At 40.2% G+C, this 20,926-nt stretch overlaps 1 pseudogene; it reads right to left on the bottom strand.

The window, feature by feature from the left end:
• The window catches only part of LOC112641840 (stress-induced-phosphoprotein 1-like), a 32,136-nt pseudogene extending 12,180 nt beyond the window's left edge, over positions 1–19,956 (bottom strand).
• Positions 19,957–20,926: the final 970 nt, after the last annotated feature.

The raw sequence follows: 20,926 nt of genomic DNA, 5'->3' as shown, positions 1-20,926 counted from the left end.
CCCAGGGGTAGTCTATATTAGAAAGGAGGGGGAGTGGAAGAGAAAATAGAACCAAGACACCACGATGAACTCCTTGTGGAAGGACTTGCATGTGGGGGTGGTTCTGGGAGGAACGATAGGCCAGACACCCAAGGAGGGTTAGGGGAAGACATCCAGCACAGAGCAGGCAGGCTGGGAGGAGGCTGGCTATAAGGAAAGGCTGGCGCTGACCACATGGCAAGAACAACCAGTTCGAAGACTGGGTCAAGAAACCAAAGGGGGGATGAGGGCCGAGGATTAATCTGGGAGGTTGGACCTGGAGTAGCTTTCTGGTCCACAGGGGAGAGGGAATGGCAAGAGGATCAGGGGACACTAGTGCTGAGGCTCTGGGAATGGGGGACTGGGTGACCCTGAAAGAACTTAATTACAGGCTGACAAGAGAGGAGCAGGCATGGGCTGAGAGCAGGGAGGAGGCACTGCTGACTGCAAGGGCCCCATCGGAGGAGCTCCTGAGAGAGGAGAGCTTGGTGAGGGCCAGGCAGGGGGGCGCCAGCAGGCAAGGGGCCCTGGGGGAAGGGTACAGAGGGATCAGGGAGGTCTGGAGTCCAGCCCACAGGGACAGTGGAGGCCACAAGAGGGTGAGGGTAGGATGAAGGAGTGGGGACAGAGTGGTGCTAGGTGCTGGCCCAGGATGAAGGAGGGCCAAGGGCAGGTGCCTGCACTGGAAGGGAGGGAGGAGGAGGGGGCACCAAAACTGGAGACAAGTCTGTACATAGGAGCTGTGGAGCCTGCTAGAGGGCTCCCCTTGCTGATGGCAGGAGAGCAGTGGAAGGGAGACTTCTAGACAAAAGGTCATCTCAGGAAGATAGAGTTGGAAAAGTTGGGGGGAGGGAGATCTAGGCCAGAAGCCTCTTTGTGGGCAGTGGCCATGAGATGGAAAGTGGTGAGGACCCAGAAAGGGATCAGAGAAAGGAAAGAGAATGGCAGACAGAGGGTGGGGGCATGGGAGACTCTGAGGGGAGGCGAAGAGATTGGAGAAGGGGGCTTGAGCTGCAGTGGCAGGCAACAGGTACCCCCTTCCTGTGCCACTGGGTGGAAGACATGGTTCTCTGACACTCACCGAAACCCACCGGGACCCCTAGGTGCGCCCCGGGGTCCTGCTGGGCCATTGACCAAGGTGAACCCTACCACCAGTGGAGCTCCCCAGCTGAAAGGCAAAAGGTGCATGTGGCCTGGAGTAGTGGCTACGACTCTGCCTGCCTCACGGTGGCCGTGGCCGTGGAGGGCTCAGCATAGCAGCTGAAAATCAAGACCAAAAAGTACAATCCAGTAAAAACATCGGCCATACACTTTCACACTGAGAACAGACAACCAATTAGGAGCAGGACATGAGCTTAGCTGGTGACCACTGAAGTCCCCTAAGTCCAGGGCCAACGGGAGACAAACCAAGAGACCTGGTACCTCCTCACCCCCACCCCAGGCCTGTTGCTAGGGGCGAAAACCCCCAAAAGGTTGGAAACCAGAGATTCCAGATCCCCAGCCGAGTTAGACTCCGGAACAGTGTAGCCAAATGCTGCAGAGGCAGGCTCTGGGCAGGTGACTGTTATAGCCCTAACCTCAGAGGCCCCGGATCCCCGGGGCCCAGAGCAGCACAGATCTCCTTGCACTCCCATAGAAATGAAATTTAACAATACGCCCAAAAAGTAATTAACCACCATAACTGGGATTTATTCCTGGGTTGCAAGGTGGTTCAATATTTGTTAATCAATCAGTGTGATACATCACATCAATCAGAAAAAGGATAAGAACTATGTAATCACTACAGTGGATGCAGGAAAAGTATTTGGCAAGGTACAACATATATTCATGATAAAAACTCTCAACAAACTAGGTTTAGAAGGATCATACCTTAACATTATTATTTATTAAGGCCAAATATGAAAAATCCACAGCTAACATCATCCTTGATGGGGAAAAACTAAGGGCTTTTCCCCTAAGATCAGGATGTCCACTCTCACCACATTTATTCAAGATAGTACTGGATGCCCTAGCATAGCAATCAGACAAGAAAAAGGAATAACGAGGATTCAAACTGGCCAGGAAGAAGGAAAACTTTCACTATTTGCAGATGGAATGATACTGTATATAGAAAACTTAAAAGACTACAAGAATTAATGAATTCAGTACTGTCACAGGATAAGAAAAATCAATGTACAGAAATTTCTTGCATTTCTATACTCCAATAATGAAGCAGCAGAAGAAAAAATTAAGAAAATAATCACATTTAAAATTACACCGAAAATAATAAAACGCCTAAGAATAAATTTAACCAAACAGGTAAAAAGACCTGTGCTCCAAAAACTATAAAACACTGATGAAAGAAATTGAAGATGACAAAAGAAAAGGAAAGACAATCTATACTCATGGATTGGAAGCAAAAATATTGTTAAAATGTCTAACCTACTCAAAGCAACCTACACTTTTAATGCAATCCCTATCAAAGTACCACAAGCATTTCTCACAGAGATAGATCAATCCTAACAATTTGTATGGAACCACAAGAGCCTAATCAATCCTGAAAAACAAAAGCAAAGACAAATATGTATATGTTATATGCATATATATGTAATGTAATACATATAACATGTATTATGTATTATCTATATACATATATATGTAATACATATTATATATGTCGTATATATATTACTATGTGTAATATAACAAAAGCAGATTATATTACAAAGCTATAGTAATGCAAATGGTATGGAACTGGCACAAAAATAGCTCAATAGAACAAAACAGAAAATCTGGAAATAAACCCACAATTATATAATCAATTCATCTTTGACAAAGAATTCTTTGAATTCTTTGGAAAGAATATCCAATGGGAAAAAGTCTCCTCAACAAATGATGTTGGGAAAACTGGATAGCAACCTGCAGAAGAATGAAACAGGATCATCTTATACCATACACAAAAATGAATTCAAAATCGATTAAAGACTTCAACGTGAGGCCTGACACAGTAATTTCTCTGACATCACACAGCACAGCAACATTTTTCTAGGTATGTCTCCTGCGGAAGGGAAACAAAAGCAAAAATAAACTATTGGAACTATATCACAATGATAAGTTTTTGCACAGCAATGCAAACAAGCAACAAAACCCAAAAGCAACCTATGTAAAGGGAGAAAATATTTGCAAATGATGTATCTGATAAAGGATTAATATCCAAAATATACAAGTAAATTACACAATTCAATGCCCAAAAAACCAATATTCCAATTAAAAAATGGACAGAAGGCAGAACAGACATGTTTCCAAAGAAGACATCCAGATGACCAACAGAGACATAAAAATATATTCAACATCTCTCATCAGGGAAATGCAAATCAAAACCACACTGAGATATCACCTCACACCTATCAGCATGGCTAACATCAACAACACAAGAAACAACATGTGTTGGCGAGGATGTGGAGCAAAAGGAACCCCCATGCACTAGAGGTGGGAATGCAAACTGCTGCAACCACTGTAGAAAGCAGTATGGAGGTTCCTCAGAAAATTAAAAATAGAATTACAATATGATCCAGTTATTCCACTATTGGGTATTTCCCCAAAGGATATAAAAACATTAATTTGAAAAGATACATACACTTCTGTGTTTATTGCAGCATTATTTATAATAGTCGAATTATGAAAGTGGACCACATGTCCACTGATAGAAATCAGTTAAGCAGAAGTGGTATATTTATACACTGGAATGATACTCAACCATATAAAAGAATGAAATCTTGATGTCTGCAATAGCATGGATGGATCAAGAGAGTATAATGCTAAGTGACATCAGTCAGGGAAAGACAAAGACCAAATGATTTCGCTTATATGTGGAATTTAAGAAACAAAACAAATGAACAAAGCAAAAAAGAGACAAACCAAAATACAGGCTCAGAACTACGGAGAACAAATGGAAAGTTACCAGAGGACTGGTGGGTAGGGGGATGGGGGAAGCAGGTGAAGGAGTTAAGAGTACACTTATCTTGAACAGCACAGAGTAATGTATCAAATTGTTGAATCACTATATTGTACACTTAAACTAATATAATACTGTATGTTCACTCTCCTGGAGTTAAAAACAACAAAACAAAATAAAACAAAACAAAGATTAGTGAGTGGGTGTCCTTCATGTATGTCCAAGGCACTTTTCCTACTGCTGTTTAAATGGAGTCCTGAGGTGAGTGAGACTGCACACAAACTTTAAGAGTGAGTCCTTCAAACCATCTTTCTTTGGTTTTCCTGAGTATAATCCCTTTGGATTTCAAAGCCAGGCAAGTTAGAGGCTCTTCTCTCCTGTGCAGGACCTGGGATTTAGTGCACAGACCCCTTGCTTCTCAGTGAAGTTTTATATCTTTGAGAACCCACCATATTTTGGATTCTTGAAGTGGGTTTTTTAGTTTTGGTTTTGGTTATGGTTTTGCTTTTGCTTTTGGCATGAGTGTCTCTGCCTCTCTTACCTCTTTTGATGATGCCCTTTTATCCCTTGTTGTGGAGGCTTAGGTCTTCTTCAGAGGAGATTATTCTGTATGTAGTTGTAAATCTGTTGAGTCCATGGAAGGAGATGGGTTCAAGGATATTCGTAAGCTGCCATCTTGAACAAATCCCCAGACACCATCTTGATTACTGTCGTTTTGCTAGAGTTTTGAAATTGGGACTTGGAGGTCCTACTACTTTGGCTTCTTTTTTTAAAGATTGGCTATTTTAAGTTCCTTGAATTTTCCTGTGAATATAGAATCAGTTTGTCAATTTTTAAAAAGGAGCTAGTTACGTATCCCATTGGGATTGTGTTGAATCTGTAAATGAATGTGGAAAACATTGCCATCTTAACATTGTCTTCTGATTCCTGAATGTTTGGTTTTCCATTTACTTATATGTTTTTAAATTTCTGTCAATAATGTTTTGTAGTGTTCAGAGTATATGTTTTGCACTTCTTTTGTGATTTGTATTTCTAATACTTTTTTTCCTTTAAGTGGTGTTATAAATGGAGTTGTTTTCTTAGTTGCATTGTTGGATTAATTATTGAAAGTGTATGAAATATAACTGATTTTCATATATTGGCTTCATTTCCTGCAACCTCATTGAACTTGTTTATTCATTCTAATAGCTTTTTAGTTAACTCCCTAGGATTTTCTATATAGAAGACATCTGCGAATAGAAGTAATTTTACTCCTTTTTTTTTTTTCTGATCAGAATGCATTTTATCTTATTTCTTGCTCTAGAAACTCCAGCACAAATTTTAATGGAAGTGGTGAGAGTGGACATCCTTTTGGTGTTGCTGATCTTAGGAGAAAAACGAGTCTTTCACCATTAAGTAAGATGTTAGCTTACCGGTTTCTATAAATGCCTTTAATCAGGTTGAGGAAATTCCCTTCTGTTAGTAGCTTGTTGAGATTTTTATCATGATTTTGTCAAATGCTTCTTGTCTGTCTGTTGAGATAACCATGCAGCTTTTGTTTTCTAGTATATAAATATGGTGGATTACACTGATTGATATGGATGTTAAACCAGTCTTGAATTTCCAGAATAAATTTCATTAGGCTTGCATGTAATTCTTTGTATGTTGCTGGATTTTATTTGTCACATTCTTTTGAAATTTTTGCATCCATATTCATAAAAGATAATGGTCTGTAGTTTTCTTGTCTTGTGATATCTTTGTCTGGTTTTGGTATCTGAATAATCCCAGCCTCATAGAATGAGTTGGGTTCCCTCCTGTCCTTCTTGGAAGGGTTTGTAAAGAATTGATATTATTTCAGCATGTGGTATAATTCACAAGCGAGAAGCCATTTGGAATTGTTTTTTTGTTTGTTTGTTTGTTTTTTGCTGAAGATTTTTTGACAAATGACTCCATCTTCTACTTCATTATAGGTATATTCAGATAGTCTATTTCTTCTTGAGTCAGCTTTAGTCATTTGTGTCTTTCTATGTTTTTGTCTATTTTATGCAAGTAAGTTAATTTTTTGGCATATAATTGTTCATCATAATCTCGTAATTCTCTTTATTTCTGTGTGGTTCTAATATCCTCTCTTTCATTGCTGATCCCAGTAATTAGGGTCATTTCTCTCTCTTTTGTTTCAAAGAGTCTAGTTGAGGATTTGTCAGTTGGGTTGATCTTTCAAAAGCTCACATTTGACTTAGTTTTATATATTATAATTTTATTCTTTTTCATTTCATCAACTTCCACTCTAATTTTTCCCCCACTCTAATTTTCCCCCCCTTTTGCTTGCTTTTGGTTTAGTTTGCTCTTCTTTCTTTCTTGACTTAATGTGGAAGTTTATGTAACTGACTGGAGATGTTGCTATTTTTTTTAAGATTTTACTTATTTATTCATGAAAGATGCAGAGAAAGAAGCAGAGACATAGGAAGAGGGAGGAGAAACAGGCTCCATGCAGAAAGCCCAATGTGGAACTCCATGCAGAAAGCCCCCGATCATGCCCTGAGCTCAACTGCTGAGCCACCCAGGCATCCTGAGATGTTGCTTTTTCATATAGCTATTTACAGCTATGTTTTTGCCTCTCAGCACTGCTTTAGCAGCACCCTCTAGGTTTTGGTATGTCTGTCTTCATTTTTATTAATCTCAAAGTATTTTCTGATTTCCATTTTGATATCTCTTTGACCTTTTGATATGCAGAACTGTGTTGTTTAATTCTGCGTATTTTTGTTCACTCATTCTGAGTTTCCAAAATTTCCAGTTATTGATTGACTTCTAGTATCTGGAACTGTGATAAAAGACATACATCAGTTGCGTATATCATCCAGTGCTCATTACATCAAATGCCTTCCTGAATGCCCATCACCCAATTATCCCTTCCCCAGACGCCCCCTCCCCTCCCACAGCCCTCTAGGTTGTTTTCTAGAGTTCATTATCTCTTATGGTTTGCCTCCCTCTCAATTTTCATTTATTTTATTTTTCCTTCCCTTGTGCTATGTTAATCTGTTTTGTTTTTTAACTTCACATATGAGCGATATCATATGGTATTTATATGCCCATTTCTTCCTCTGATTCACCTATTATACTTAGTATAATCATCTCTAGTTCATCAACCTTGTTGCAAATGGCAAAAATCTCATTCTTTTTGATGGCTCAGTAATATTCTATTATATATATCTATGTATAAATACATACACATCTCACATCTTCTTTATCCCTTCATCTGTCAGTGGACATCTGGACTTCATCCATAGTTTGGCTATTGTAAACATTGCTTCTATGAATATTGGGGTGTATGTGCCCCTTCAAAACACTATTTTTGTATCTTTTGGATAATTACCTAGTAATGCAGTTGTTGGGTCATAGGGTAGTTCTATTTCTAACTTTTTGAGGAACCTCTATAGTGTTTTCCACAGTGGCTGCAATAATTTGAATTCCCACCAACAGTCAAAGAGTGTTCCTCTTTCTCCACATCCTAGCCAACATTTATTGTCTTCTGACTTGCTCATTTTAGCCATTCTGACTGGTGTAAGGTATAATCTCATCGTGTTTTTTAGAATATTTTATTTATTTATTCATAAGAGACACAGAGAGAGAAGCAGAGGCACAGGCAGAGGGAGAAGCAGACTCCCTGCAGAAAGCCCAATGTGGGGCTCCATCCCCTGGGGCTCCAACCCAGGATCTGGGATCATGCCCTGAGCCAAAGGCAGACGCTCAGCCACTGAGCCACCCAGGCGCCCCTCGTTGTTTTTTTTTTTTTTTAATAAATTAATTTTTTATTGGTGTTCAATTTACCAACATACAGAATAACACCCCGTGCTCATCCCGTCAAATGTCCCCCTCAGTGCCCGTCACCCATTCACCCCCACCCCCTGCCCTCCTCCCCTCCCACCACCCCTAGTTCGTTTCCCAGAGTTAGGAGTCTTTATGTTCTGTCTCCCTTTCTGATATCCCACACATTTCTTCTCCCTTCCCTTATATTCCCTTTCACTATTATTTATTTATTTATTTATTTATTTATTTATTTATTTATTTATGATAGTCACAGAGAGAGAGAGAGAGAGAGAGAGAGAGAGAGAGGCAGAGACATAGGCAGAGGGAGAGGCAGGCTCCATGTACCGGGAGCCCGACGTGGGATTCGATTCCGGGTCTCCAGGATCGCGCCCTGGGCCAAAGGCAGGCGCTAAACCGCTGCGCCACCCAGGGATCCCCTTTTCACTATTATTTATATTCCCCAAATGAATGAGAACATACACTATTTGTCCTTCTCCAATTGACTTACTTCATTCACCATAATACCCTCCAGTTCCATCCACGTTGAAGCAAATGGTGGGTATTTGTCGTTTCTAATGGCTGAGGAATATTCCATTGTGTACATAAACCACACCTTCTTTATCCATTCATCTTTCGATGGACACCGAGGCTCCTTCCACAGTTTGGCCCCTCGTTTTTTTTGTTTGTTTGTTTGTTTTTAATTCATGAGAGACAGAGAGAGAGAGAGAGAGGCAGAGACACAGGCAGAGGGAGAAGCAGGCTCCATGCAGGGAGCCGGACGTGGGACTCGATCCCGGGTCTCCAGGATCAGGCCCTGGGCTGAAGACTGTGCTAAACCACTGAGCCACCGGGGCTGCCCCTCGTTGTGGTTTTGATTTGTGTTTACCTTGATGCTAAGTGATGCAGAGCATTTTTTTTTCATGTGTCTCTTGGCCATCTGTATGTTTTCTTTGGAAAAAATGTCTGTTCACGTCTTCTGCCCATCTCTTGACTGGAGTTTTTGTTTTTTGGGTGTTGATGTTGATAAGTTTTTTATAGAGTTTGGATACTAGCCCTTTATCTGATATGTCATTTGCAAATGTCTTCACCCATTCTTTAGGTTGTCTTTTACTTTTTCCAACTGTTTGTTTGCTGTGGAAAAGCTTTTTATCTTTTTTAAAAATATTTTTTATTTATTTATTCACAGAGACAGAGAGAGAGAGACAGAGACAAAGACAGAGACACAGGCAGAGGGAGAGGGAGAAGCAGGCTCCATGCAGGGAGCCTGATGTGGAACTTGATCCTAGGACTCTAGGATCATGCCCTGGGCCGAAGGCAGGCGCTAAACTGCTGAGCCACTCAGGGATCCCCAAAAGCTTTTTATCTTGATGAACTCCCAAGAATTCAAATTCTTGACTTTATTTCCCTTGCTTTTGGAGACATGCCTAGCCAGAATTGCTGCAGCCAAGGTCAAAGAGTTTGCTGCCTGTGTCCTCCTCTAGGATTTTGATGGATTCCAGTCTCACATTTAGTTCCTTCATCCATTTTGAGTCTAGTTTTGTGTGTGGTATAAAAAAGTGATCCAGTTCCCTTCTTCTGCATGTGGCTGTCCAATGTTCCCAACACCATCTGTTGAAGAGACTGTTCTTTTTCCATCAGGTATTCTTTATTGCTTTGTTGAAGTCTAGTTGACCACAGAGTGGAGGGTCCATTTCTGGGTTCTCTATTCTGTTCCATTCATCTGTGTGTCTGGTTATGTTGTTGTTTTAACGTTCTATTTATTTATTCATGAGAGACACAGTGAAAGGCAGAGACATAGGCAGAGGACCCTCACAGGGAGCCTGATGTGGGACTCAATCCCAGGATCCTGGGATCACAACCTGAGCCAAAGACAGACACTCAACCACTGAGCCACCCAGGTGCCCCTATGTGTCTGTTTTTGTGCTGGTAACATACTGTTGTGATGATTACAACTTTGTAATACAGCTTGAAGTCCAGAATTGTGATACCTCTAGATTTAGTTTTCTTTTTCAACATTGCGTTGGATATTTGGGGTCTTTTCTAGTTCCATACACATTTTATTTTATTTTATTTTTTAAAAGATTTTAATCATTCATGAGAGACACAGAGAGGGAGAGGCAGAAACATAAGCAGAGAGAGAAGCAGGCTCCTGGCAGGAAGCCCAATGTAGGACTCAATCTCAGGACTCCGGGATCACGTCCTGAGTCAAAGGCAGATGCTCAACCACTGAGCCACCCTGGCGTCCCTCCATACAAATTTTGGAGTTGCTTGTTCCAGCTCTATGAAAAAGGCTGATGACTTTTTGATAGGGATTGCAATGGATATGTAGATTTCTTTGTGTATTGTGGACATTTTAACAATATTTATTCTTCCAATTCAGGAGCATGGACTGTTTTTCCATTTCTTTGTGTCTTTCACAAGTATTCTATACCTTTCAGAATACAGATCCTTTACCTACTTGGTTAGGTTTATTTCTAGGTGTATTTTGGTGTTTTGCTTTTTTTTTTTTTGGTGCAATTGTAAATGGGATCAATTATTTCATTTCTCTTTCTTTGGCATCTTTGTTAATGTATAAAAATGCAACTGACTTCTGTGCACTGAACATATATCATGCAACATTGCTGAATTCCTGATCAGTCTAGCAATTTTTGGGTGCAGTCTTGAGTTTTCTACATAGAGTTGCATGCCTTCTGTGAAGAGTGAGAATTTGACTTCTTTTTTGCTGATTTGGATGGCTTTTATTTCTTTTTGTTGTCTGATTCCAGTACTATATTGAGCAACACTGGTGAGAGTGGATGTCCCTGTCGTGTTCCTGACCTTAGGGGGAAACCTCTCAGTTTTATGCATTGAGGATGATATTCACTGTGGGTTTTTCTTGTATGGCTTTTTTGATATTGAGATATGTTCCTTCTATTCCTTCACTGCAGAGAGTTTTTTTTTTAATCAACAATTTTTTTTTGTTAAATGCTTTTTCTGCATCTATTGAGAAGATCATATAGTTCTTGTCCTTTCTTTTCTTGATGTGGTGTATCACATTAATTGATTTGCAGATGTTGAACCACTTCTGCAGCTCAGGAATAAATCTCACTTGGTCATGGCGAATAATCCTTTTGATGTACGGTTGGATCCTATTAGCATAATATCTTGATGAGGAATTTTGCACCATGGATCTTGGTCTGTAATCTCCTTTTTGATGGGATCTTTTTCTGGTTAGGGGATCAAGGTAATGCTGGCCTCTAAAATGAGTTTGGAAGTTTCCCCACCACTTCTATGAATAGGTATGAATTCTTCTTTAAATGTTTGGTAGACTTCCACTGGGAGGCAATCTGGCCCTGAACTCTTGTTTCTTGGGAGATCTTTAATTATTAATTCAATTTCTTTGCTGGTTATGGGTCTGTTCAGGTTTTCTATTTCTTCTTGTTTCAGTTTTGGTAGTTTATATGTTTCTAGGAATGTATCTATTTCTTCCAGATTGCCTAATCTGTTGGTAACACTTGCTCATAATATTTTATTTATTTGGGTCCTTTCTCTTTTCTTTTTGGTAAGTCTGGCTAAGGATTTATTGATCTTATCATTTCTTTCAGAGAACCAGCTTCTAGTTTCATTGATCTGTTCTACTGTGTGTTTTTTTTTTAATTTCTGTATCATTGATTTGTGCTCTGATTGTATTATATCTCTTCTCTTACTGGATTTAGGCTTTATTTCCTATTCTTTTTCCAGCTCTCTTAGGTGTAAGGTTGGGTTATTTGGGACTTTTCTTGTTTCTTGAGAAAGGCTGGTATTGCTATGTACTTCCCTCTTAGGACCACCTTTGCTGCATCCTAAAGGTTCTGAGCTTTTGTGTTTTCATTTTCATTTGCTTCCATGTGCTTTTAAAAATTCTTCTTTAGTTTCCTGGTTGACCCATTCATTCTTTAGTAGGATGATTTTTAACCTTCATGTATTTGTGTTCCTTCTAAAGTTTTTCTTGTGATTGATTTCACACTTTAAAGCATGTGGTATGAAAATATGTAGGGAATAATCTCAATATTGGATATCAATTGAGTCCTGATTTGTGACCCAGTATGTCATCTCTTCTGGAGAATGTTCTATGTGCACTCAAGAAGAATGAGTGTTTTGCTACTTTAGGATGAAAGGTTCTGAATATACCTGTGAAGTCCATCTGATCCATTGTGTCATTCAAAGCCCTTATTTTCTTGTTGATCTTCTGCTTAGATGATCTGTCCATTGCTGTGAGTGGGGTACTGAAGTCCCCTGCTATGGTTGTGTTATTATCAATGTGTTTCTTTAACTCTGCTATTAATTGGTTTATATAATTGGCTTCTCTCAAGTTAGGAGCATAAATATTTATAATTGTTAGATCTGCTTATTGGATAAGCCCTTTTATTATGATATAGTGTCCTTCTTCATCTCTTATTACAGTCTTTGGTTTATACAGTTTGTCTGTTATAAGGATTGTTACTCCAGCTTTCTTTTGATGTCCATCAGCATTGATAAATGGTTTCCACCCCCTCACTTTCAATCTGGAGGTGTCTTTGGGTCTAAAATGAGTGTCTTGGGATCCCTGGGTGGCGCAGCAGTTTAGCGCCTGCCTTTGGCCCAGGGCGCGATCCTGGAGACCTGGGATCCAATCCCACGTCGGGCTCCCGGTGCATGGAGCCTGCTTCTCCCTCTGCCTATGTCTCTTCCTCTCTCTCTCTCTCTCTCTCTGTGACTATCATAAATAAATTTAAAAATTTTTTTAATAAAAATAAAAAATAAAATGAGTGTCTTGTAGGAGCACATTGATGTGGTTTTGTTATCTAATCTAATACCCTGTGTCTTTCTTTGATTGGAACATTTAGTCCATCTACATTCAGAGTAATTATTGAAAGGTATGAATTTCATGTCATTGTATCACTTCTAAAGTCTCTGTTTCCATAGATTGTCTATGTTCCTTTCTGGCCTTTGTTACTTTTGAGCTGTCTCTTCACTCAAAGGATTCCCTCTAATATCTCTTGCAACAACTGATTTACTGTTCACAAATTCCTTTAGTTTTTGTTTGTCCTGGAAACTCTTTATTTCTCCTCTTTATCATCTGCGTGACAGATAAAGTATTCATAGCTGCATATCATTCCCATTTAGCACCTTGAATACATCATGCCAGTCCTTTCTGGCTTGCCAAGTCTCTGTGGACAGGACTGCTGCCAGCCTTATGTGCTACCCTTTTAGATTAAGGACCTCTTGTCTTGAGCTACTTTCAGGATTTTCTCTTTATCCCTGAAATTTCCAAACTTTCTTATTATACGTCAAGGTGTTGACCTATTTTTATTGATTTTAAGGGGGTTGCTCTATGCCTCCTGGTTAAATGCCTATTTCCTTCCCCAGATTAAGGAAGTGCTCAGCTAAAATTTGTTCAAATAAACATTCGGCCCCTACTTCATTTTCTGGGACCCCTATCATCCGGATATTATTTCACTTTATGGAATCACTGAGATCTCCAAATGTCCCTTCATAAGTCAGTAGTTGACTTTCTTTTTTCTCAGCTTCCTCATTTTCTGTTATTTTGTTTTCTATATCACTGGCTCTTTCTTCCATCTCATTTATCCTCATTGTCAGAGACTTCATTTGCATCTGCATCTCAGTAATAGCATTTCTAATTTCAGCCGGATTAGATTTTAAATCTTTAATTTCTACAGTAAGGGATTCTCTAATGTCTTCTATGCTTTTTTTAATGCCCAGATAATATATTTTTCTTTACATTTTATAAAGTTTTTTTTTCAATTTTTATTTATTTATGATAGTCATCAGAGAGAGAGAGAGAGAGAGAGGCAGAGACACAGGCTGAGGGAGAAGCAGGCTCCATGCACTGGGAGCCCGACGTGGGACTTGATCCTGGGTCTCCAGGATCGCGCCCTGGGCCAAAGGCAGGCGCCAAACCGCTGCGCCACCCAGGGATCCCATTTTTCTTTACATTTTAAAATTTAAATTCAATTTGTCAACATATAGTGCTCATCCCATCAAGTGCCTTCCTCATTGCCCGTCACCCAGTTACCCCATCTCCCCATCCACTTTCCCTTCCACAACCCTTTGTTTGTTTCCCAGAGTTAGGAGTCTCTCATGGTTTGTCTCCCTCTCTAATTTTTCCCACTCAGTTCCCCTCCTTTCTCTTATAATCGCTTTCACTATTTCTTAAATACCCCATATGAGTGAAACCATATGATGATTGTCCTTCTCCAATTGACTTATTTCACCTGGAGCATAATACCCTCCAGTTCCATCCACGTTGAAGCAAATGGTAGGTATTCATCCTTTCTGATGGCTAATATTCCATTGTATATATAGACACATTTTCTTTATCCATTCATCTGTCGAAGGACATCATGGCTCCTTCCACCATTTGGCTATTGTGGACATTGCTGCTCTAAACATTGGGGTGCAGGTGTCCTGGTATTTCAATGCATCTGTATCTTTGGGGTAAATCCCCAGTAGTGCAATTGCTGGGTCATAGGGTAGCTCTATTTTTAACTTCTTTATTTAAAAAAAAATATTTTATTTATTTATTTATTCATGAGACACGTGTGCGTGCGTGCACACATACACACAACACACACACAAGAGGCAGAGACACAGGCAGAAGGAGAATCATGCAGGGAGCCCAATGTGGGATTCGATCCCCGGACTCCAGGATCATATCCTGAGTCAAAGGTAGGCGCCAAAGCGCTGAGCCACCCAGGTGTCCCTATTTTAACTTCTTGAGGAACCTCCACACTCTTTTCCTGAGTGACTGCACCAGCTTGCATTCCCACTAACAGTGCAAAGGGTTCCCCTTTCTCCACATCCTCTCCAACATTTGTTGTTTCTTGTTAATTTTCACCATTCTCACTGGTGTGACCTGGAATCTTATTGTGGTTTTGATCTGTATTTCCCTGATGGCAAGTGATGTGGAGCATTTTCTCATGTGCTTGTTGGCCATGTGTAGGTCTTCTTTGGAGAAATTTCTGTTCATGCCTTCTGCCTATTTCATGATGGGATTGTTTGTTTCATGGGTGTTGAGCTTGGTAAGTTCTTTATAGATCTTGGATACTAGCCCTTTATCTGATAGGTCATTTGCAAATTTCTCTCATTCAGTAGGTTGTCTTTTAGTTTTGTTGACTGTTTCTTTTGCTGTGCAGAAGCTTTTTATCTTTTTTTTCTTAAAGATTTTATTTATTTATTCATGAGAGACAGAGAGAGAGAGAGAGAGGCAGAGACACAGGCAGAGGGAGAAGCAGGCTCCTCACAGGGAGCCCGATGTGGGACTTGATCCCGGAACCCCAGGATCACATCCTAAGTCAAAGACAGACGCTCAACTGCTGAGCCACTTAGGTGTCCCAGAAACTTTTTATCTTGATTAAATCCCAGTAGTTCATTTTTGCTTTTTATTCCCTTGACTTCATAGATGTGTGTTGCAAGAATTTGCTGTGGCCAAGTTCAAAAAGGGTTTTGCCTGTGTTCTCCTCTCGGATTTTGATGGATTCTTGTCTCACATTAGGTCTTTCATCCATTTTGAGTTTATCTTTGTGTCTGGTGTAAGAGAATGGTCTAGTTTCAATCTTCTGCACATGGCTGTCCAATTTCCCAACACCATTTATTGAAGAGACTGTCCCTTTTCCAGTGGATACTCTTTCCTGCTTTGCTGAGTATTAGTTGACCATAGAATTGAGTGTCCATTTCTGGATTCTTTATTCTGTTCCATTGATCAATGTGTCTGCTTTTGTGCCAATACCATACTGTCCTGATGACCACAGCCTTGTAATACAGCTTGAAATCTGGCATTATGATGCCCCTGGCATTGGTTTTTTTTTTTCTATATTCCTCTGGCTATTTGAGGTCTTTTTGATTCCATAACAAATCTTAAGATTATTTGTTCCAACTCTATGAGGAAAGTCCATGGTATTTTGATAGGGATTGTATTGAATATGTACATTGCCCTGGGGAGCATAGACATTTTCACCATATTAATTCTTCCAATCCATGAGCATGGAATGTTTTTCCATCTCTTTACATCTTCCTCAATTTCTTGCATAAGTGTTCTGTGTTTTTAGGGTATAGATCCTCTACCTCTTTGGTTAGGTTTATTCCTAGATATCTTATGCTTTTGGGTGCAATTGTAAATAGGATTGACTCCTTAATTTCTTTTCTTCAGTCTCATTGTTAGTGTACAGAAATGCCACTGATTTCTGTGCATTGATTTTGTATCCTGCCACATTGCTGAATTGCTGTGTGAGTTCTAGTAGTCTTGGGATAGAGTCTTTTGGGTTTTCTATGTACAGTATCATCTGTATATAGATATCCTCTAGACTGCCTAATCTGTTGGCATATGATTGCTAATAATACGTTTTTAAAATCGTTTGTATTTCCTTGGAGTTTGTTGTGATCTCTCCTCTGTCAGTGATTTTGTTAGATCTTTTTTCTTTTTAATAAGAATGGCTAGAAGCTATTTTATTAATTCTTTCAAAGAACCAGCTCCTGGTTTTGTTGATCTATTCTACAGTTCTTCTGGTCTCTATTTCATTGAGCTCTTCTCTAATCTTTATTATCTCTCTTCTTCTGCTGGATTCAGGCTTTATTTGCTGTTCTTTCTCCAATTCTTTTAGGTGCAAGGTTAGCTATGTATTTGAGTTTTCTCCAATTTTTTGAGGTAGGCTTATATTGTGATGTATTTCCCTCTTAGGACCACTTTTGCTGTATTCCAAAGATTTTGAACAGTTATATTTTCATTTTTATTAGTTTCTGTGAATCTTTTTAATTCTTCTCTTTTTTCCTGGTTGACCCATTCATCTTTTAGTAGGATGCTCTTTAACCTCCATGTGTTTGAGTTTCCTCCAAATTTCTTCTTGTGATTGAGTTGTAGTTTCAAACATTGTGATATGAAAATATGCAGGAGACAATCCCAATCTTTCCCTATGGGTTGAGACCTGATTTGTGACCCACTATGTGGTCTATTATGGAGAAAGTTCCATGTGCACTTGAGAAGAATGTGTATTCAGTTGCATTAGGCTGAAATGTTCTGTATATGTCTGTGAAATCCATTTGGTCCAGTGTATCATTCAAGACCCCTGTTTCTTTGGTGATATCCTGCTTAGAATATCTGTCATTTGCAGAGAGTGCCGTGTTGAAGTTTCCTACTATTAGTGTATTATTATCTAAGTATCTCCTTACTTTGGTTATGAATCAATTGATATACTTGGCAGCTCCCACATTAGAGGCATAGATATTCATAATTGTTAGGTCTTCTTGTTGGATAGACCCTTTAAGTATGATATAGTGTCCCTCTGCATCTTACTACAGTATGGGATAAAATCTAATTTATTTGATATGAGGACTGCTACCCTAGCTTTCTTTTGAGGACCATTTGAATGGTAAATTGTTCTCCACCCCTTTATTTTCAGGCTGAGGTGTCCTTAGGTGTAAAATGAGTCTCTCGTAGACAGCATACAGATGGGTCTTGCTTTTTTATCCAGTCCATACCCTGCATCTTTTGATGCAATAATTTAGCCCATTCACATAACCATTGACAGACAGGAATCTAGTGTCATCGTATTCCCTATTCAGTCCTTGTTTTTGTGGATTCTCTGGGCTCCCTCTTTCTTTTACAGTGTCCCCCTTAATATTTGCTGGTTTGGTGGTCACATATTCTTTCAGTTTCTGCCTATCTTGGAAGCTCTTTATCTCTTCTTCTATTCTTAATGAGAGCCTGCTGGATAAAGTATTCTTGGCTGCATGTTCTCATTTAGGACCCTGAATATATCCTACCAGCCCTTTCTGACCTGCCTGGTCTGTGGAGAGGTCTGCTGTTAATCTGATATTTCTCCCCATATAAATTAAGAATCTCTTGTCTCAAGCTGCTTTAAGGATTTTCTGTTTATCTTTGAAATTTGCAAGTTTCACTATCATTATTATTATCGTCAAGGTGTTGAATGGTTTTTATTAATTTTTGAGAGGGTCCTCTCTATCTCTTGGATCTGAATGCCTGTTTCCTTCTCCAGATTGGGGAAATTCTCAGCTATGATTTGTTCAAATATACTTGTGGTCCTCTCTCTCTTTCAGCCTCTTCTGGAACCCCAATAAGATGAATATTCTTCCTTTACAAACTATCATTTATTTCCCTAAGCCTTTCATTGTGGGCTCTTAATTGTTTTTCTCTTTTTTCCTCAGCTTCCTTCCTTTCCATCAACTTTCCTTCTATGTCTCTCACTCTCTCTTCCACCTCATTAACCCTAGCAGAGCACCCAGTTTGGATTGCATCTCAGTTAAAACTGTTTTTTATTTCGGCCTGATTAGATCTCAATTCTGCAGTAATGAAGTCTCTAGAGTCCTTTATGCTTTTTTCCAGAGCCACCAGTAACTTTATAATTGTACTTCTGAATTGAATTTCTTTATATTATATATATATATTGAAGTTCAATTTGCCAACATATAGTAGAACACCCAGTGCTCATCCCATCAAGTGCCCCCCTCGGTGCCTGTCACCCAGTCACCCCATCACCCCATCTGCCTCCCCTTCCACTACACCTTGTTCATTTCCCAGAGTTAGGAGTCTCTCATGTTCTGTCACCCTCTCTAATTTTTCCCACTCATTTTCCCTCCTTTCTCATATAATCCCTTTCACTATTTCTCACATTCCCCGTATGAGTAAAACTCATAGTGTCAGACTGTCCTTCTCCGGTTGACTTATTGCACTCAGCATAATACCCTCCAGTTCCATCCATGTTGAAGCAAATGGTGAGTATTCATCGTTTCTAATGGCTAATATTCCATCATATATATGCCACATCTTCTTTATCCATTCATCTTGAATTTCTGTCATCGTATTTAAATCCATATTCTGTAACTCTGTGGCAGAGAGTATTGGTTCTGGTTCTTTCTTTTGTGGTGAATTCTTCCTTCTGGTTATTTTGTCCAGTGCAGGAGTGGCTGTATGAATGAACTAAGTAAAAAATATCAACCACAGCCTAAGAAAAATACACTGTAGATGATTTCAAAGAGGTCAGAGACCAGAAAATAAAAGAAAAAGAAGAACAGAACACAATAAAACAAAAGGACTACTTAAATGAAAAACAAATTTTAAAACAAACTAGTAAAAATTAAAAAAAAAAACAAAACCAAAGACAAGAAAGAAGAAAAAAAGAAAGGGGAAAAAAAGAGGGCAGGATGATGGTGGTGAGGAAGTGGTAGTGGATTGGCAATGTAATCTTGAGGGGACCTAGAGGGTGATCCTCTTGGTTCTGAGTAGTATTTTGTTCTGTATGTTAGAAGATGCCAGTCCCAAGTTTATATAAACCAGCAATACTTATATAAAGACCCAACATTAACCACAAAGATATAAATAAGATAAAAGAGTGGGGCAGAATGGGAAGGAAGAGAGAATATAATCTCTGAGAATGAACCAACATGGTGTTCCATTTGATTCTGGGTGTATTTGGTCATGTGTTGGAAGGTACTAACTTCCACTATTGTAAAACAAAATGAGACAGAAAAAACAAAAAACAAAAAACAAAAACAAAAACCCTATAGCTCGTATATCTCCCAAAATTAAATTGAATACATTGAAGGGAATCCAGAAGTGAAAAATATATCTAATACATGTAATTGTAGAAATATGACAGTCAAAAAGGAAAAAAACTTAAAAACGAAGAGTTGGTAAAGTATCATAGTTAAGGTGGGAAAAGAGAAAAAATATTGGAAAATTTTAGCCTGATATAAAAATGAGTCGTAATTAAAAAAAAAAAAAAAAAAGACCCTCTAGTTCTACATACTATTTTCCCTCAGTCCTGGAGCTTTCCAGCGCTGCTTGTTCAGTAAACTTGTTCAGTAAACTTTCCAGCCCTGCTTGTTCAGTAAACTCTTCCCCTGTTCTTTCAGCTGGTCTTCTGGGGGAGGGGACTGCTGTGCTGATTCTCAGATGTGTGTGCACCTGGGGGAGCTGCCCCACCTCCTGCCAGGTGCGGGGGCTCAGTGGGAGCTGTTTACCCTGTGAGGCTTTTGTTCCCTAGAGGCCCTGCCTCTCTCAAAAGCAAGGTGAAAGGAAGAGAAAAAAATAGCTTTGGCCAGATCTCCAACTCTGGAGTCAGCTCCCCCAGTAACCACCTGCAGTCTCCCAGTCCACACTAGCCTGGACGCTCCCTGGGCGGGGGCGGGGGGGGGGGGTGGGATGCTCACCTGCACAGCTCGGGGGCACTCAGCGGCAGGAGCATCTTTGCTATCCTGTGCCCTCCCCACCTCCGCTTGTACCGGGGGAGAGCAGGATCGTGGGCTGTGTCCCCCGGCGCCCTAGGATCTGCGGCCTGCGCTGCTGGAATCGTGCGCTCCGGTCTGCGGCTCCCGAAGGCAGCAGGGCTCAGCCCCCTCGGCCCAGAGCCCCCGCCTGACCGACCAGCTTCTCCCCAAGGCCCCGCCGGGCGTGGCTCCAGCCCTTCACCGAGCTTGGCCGCAGTGTGGGTGCGCTCTCCCCGAGTGCCCCTCCTCTGCTAATGACCCTGGGAGACTGGAGGCTCCACTGTACCCCTGTGCTTCTGCCCAGTTTCCCTGCTGAGCGCCTTTCCATCGGGGAAGAATCCAGAGCGGAGTTAAAGTCCGCTTCTCAGGGGCTTGGCTTTCCTGTCCCCCTCCCCAGGCTCCCGCAGGCCTTAGCCCGGCTCCTGGGGGAGCAGGTTGGGGGGCTCCCTCACTTGATTCTTTTTTATTTTGTTTTTTTTTCCACCTTCTTACCTTGATAGAAGTGAAAACCCTTCTCTCTGTAGCGTTCTGGCTATTTTCTCTTTAAATCTCAGGTCAGATTCATAGGTTTTCAGGATGGTTTGAAAGTTATCCAGGTAAGTTGGTGGGGCCAGGTGAGGTGAGGACCCTACTCCTGTGCCATTACCAATCTCCTGCCCAGCTAATATCTTTATGATCATTTTTAATTTTTTAATGATCATTGTTTTAAATTCTAGTTCAGACATCTTACTTATATCCATATTGATAATATCCCTGGCAGTGAGTATTACCTCCTTTTTTTGTGTGTCGTTTGGGGTGAATTTCTCTGTCTAGTCATTTTGTCCATGAAAGAAAGAAGGAAAGAAAGAGTGAAAAAAGAAAAAAAAAAAAAAAAACCCAGCCAAAATAGCAATAATAACAGTAACAACAATAAGTTTAGGATGTGTTTCTGGTATATCCTGTATACAC

The sequence above is a fragment of the Canis lupus genome, chromosome 12, assembly GCF_003254725.2.
Source record: "Canis lupus dingo isolate Sandy chromosome 12, ASM325472v2, whole genome shotgun sequence".
Classification (NCBI taxonomy): Eukaryota; Metazoa; Chordata; class Mammalia; order Carnivora; family Canidae; genus Canis; species Canis lupus.
Note: the sequence above shows the minus strand (reverse complement) of the source record. Positions and strands in the feature narration are given on the sequence as shown.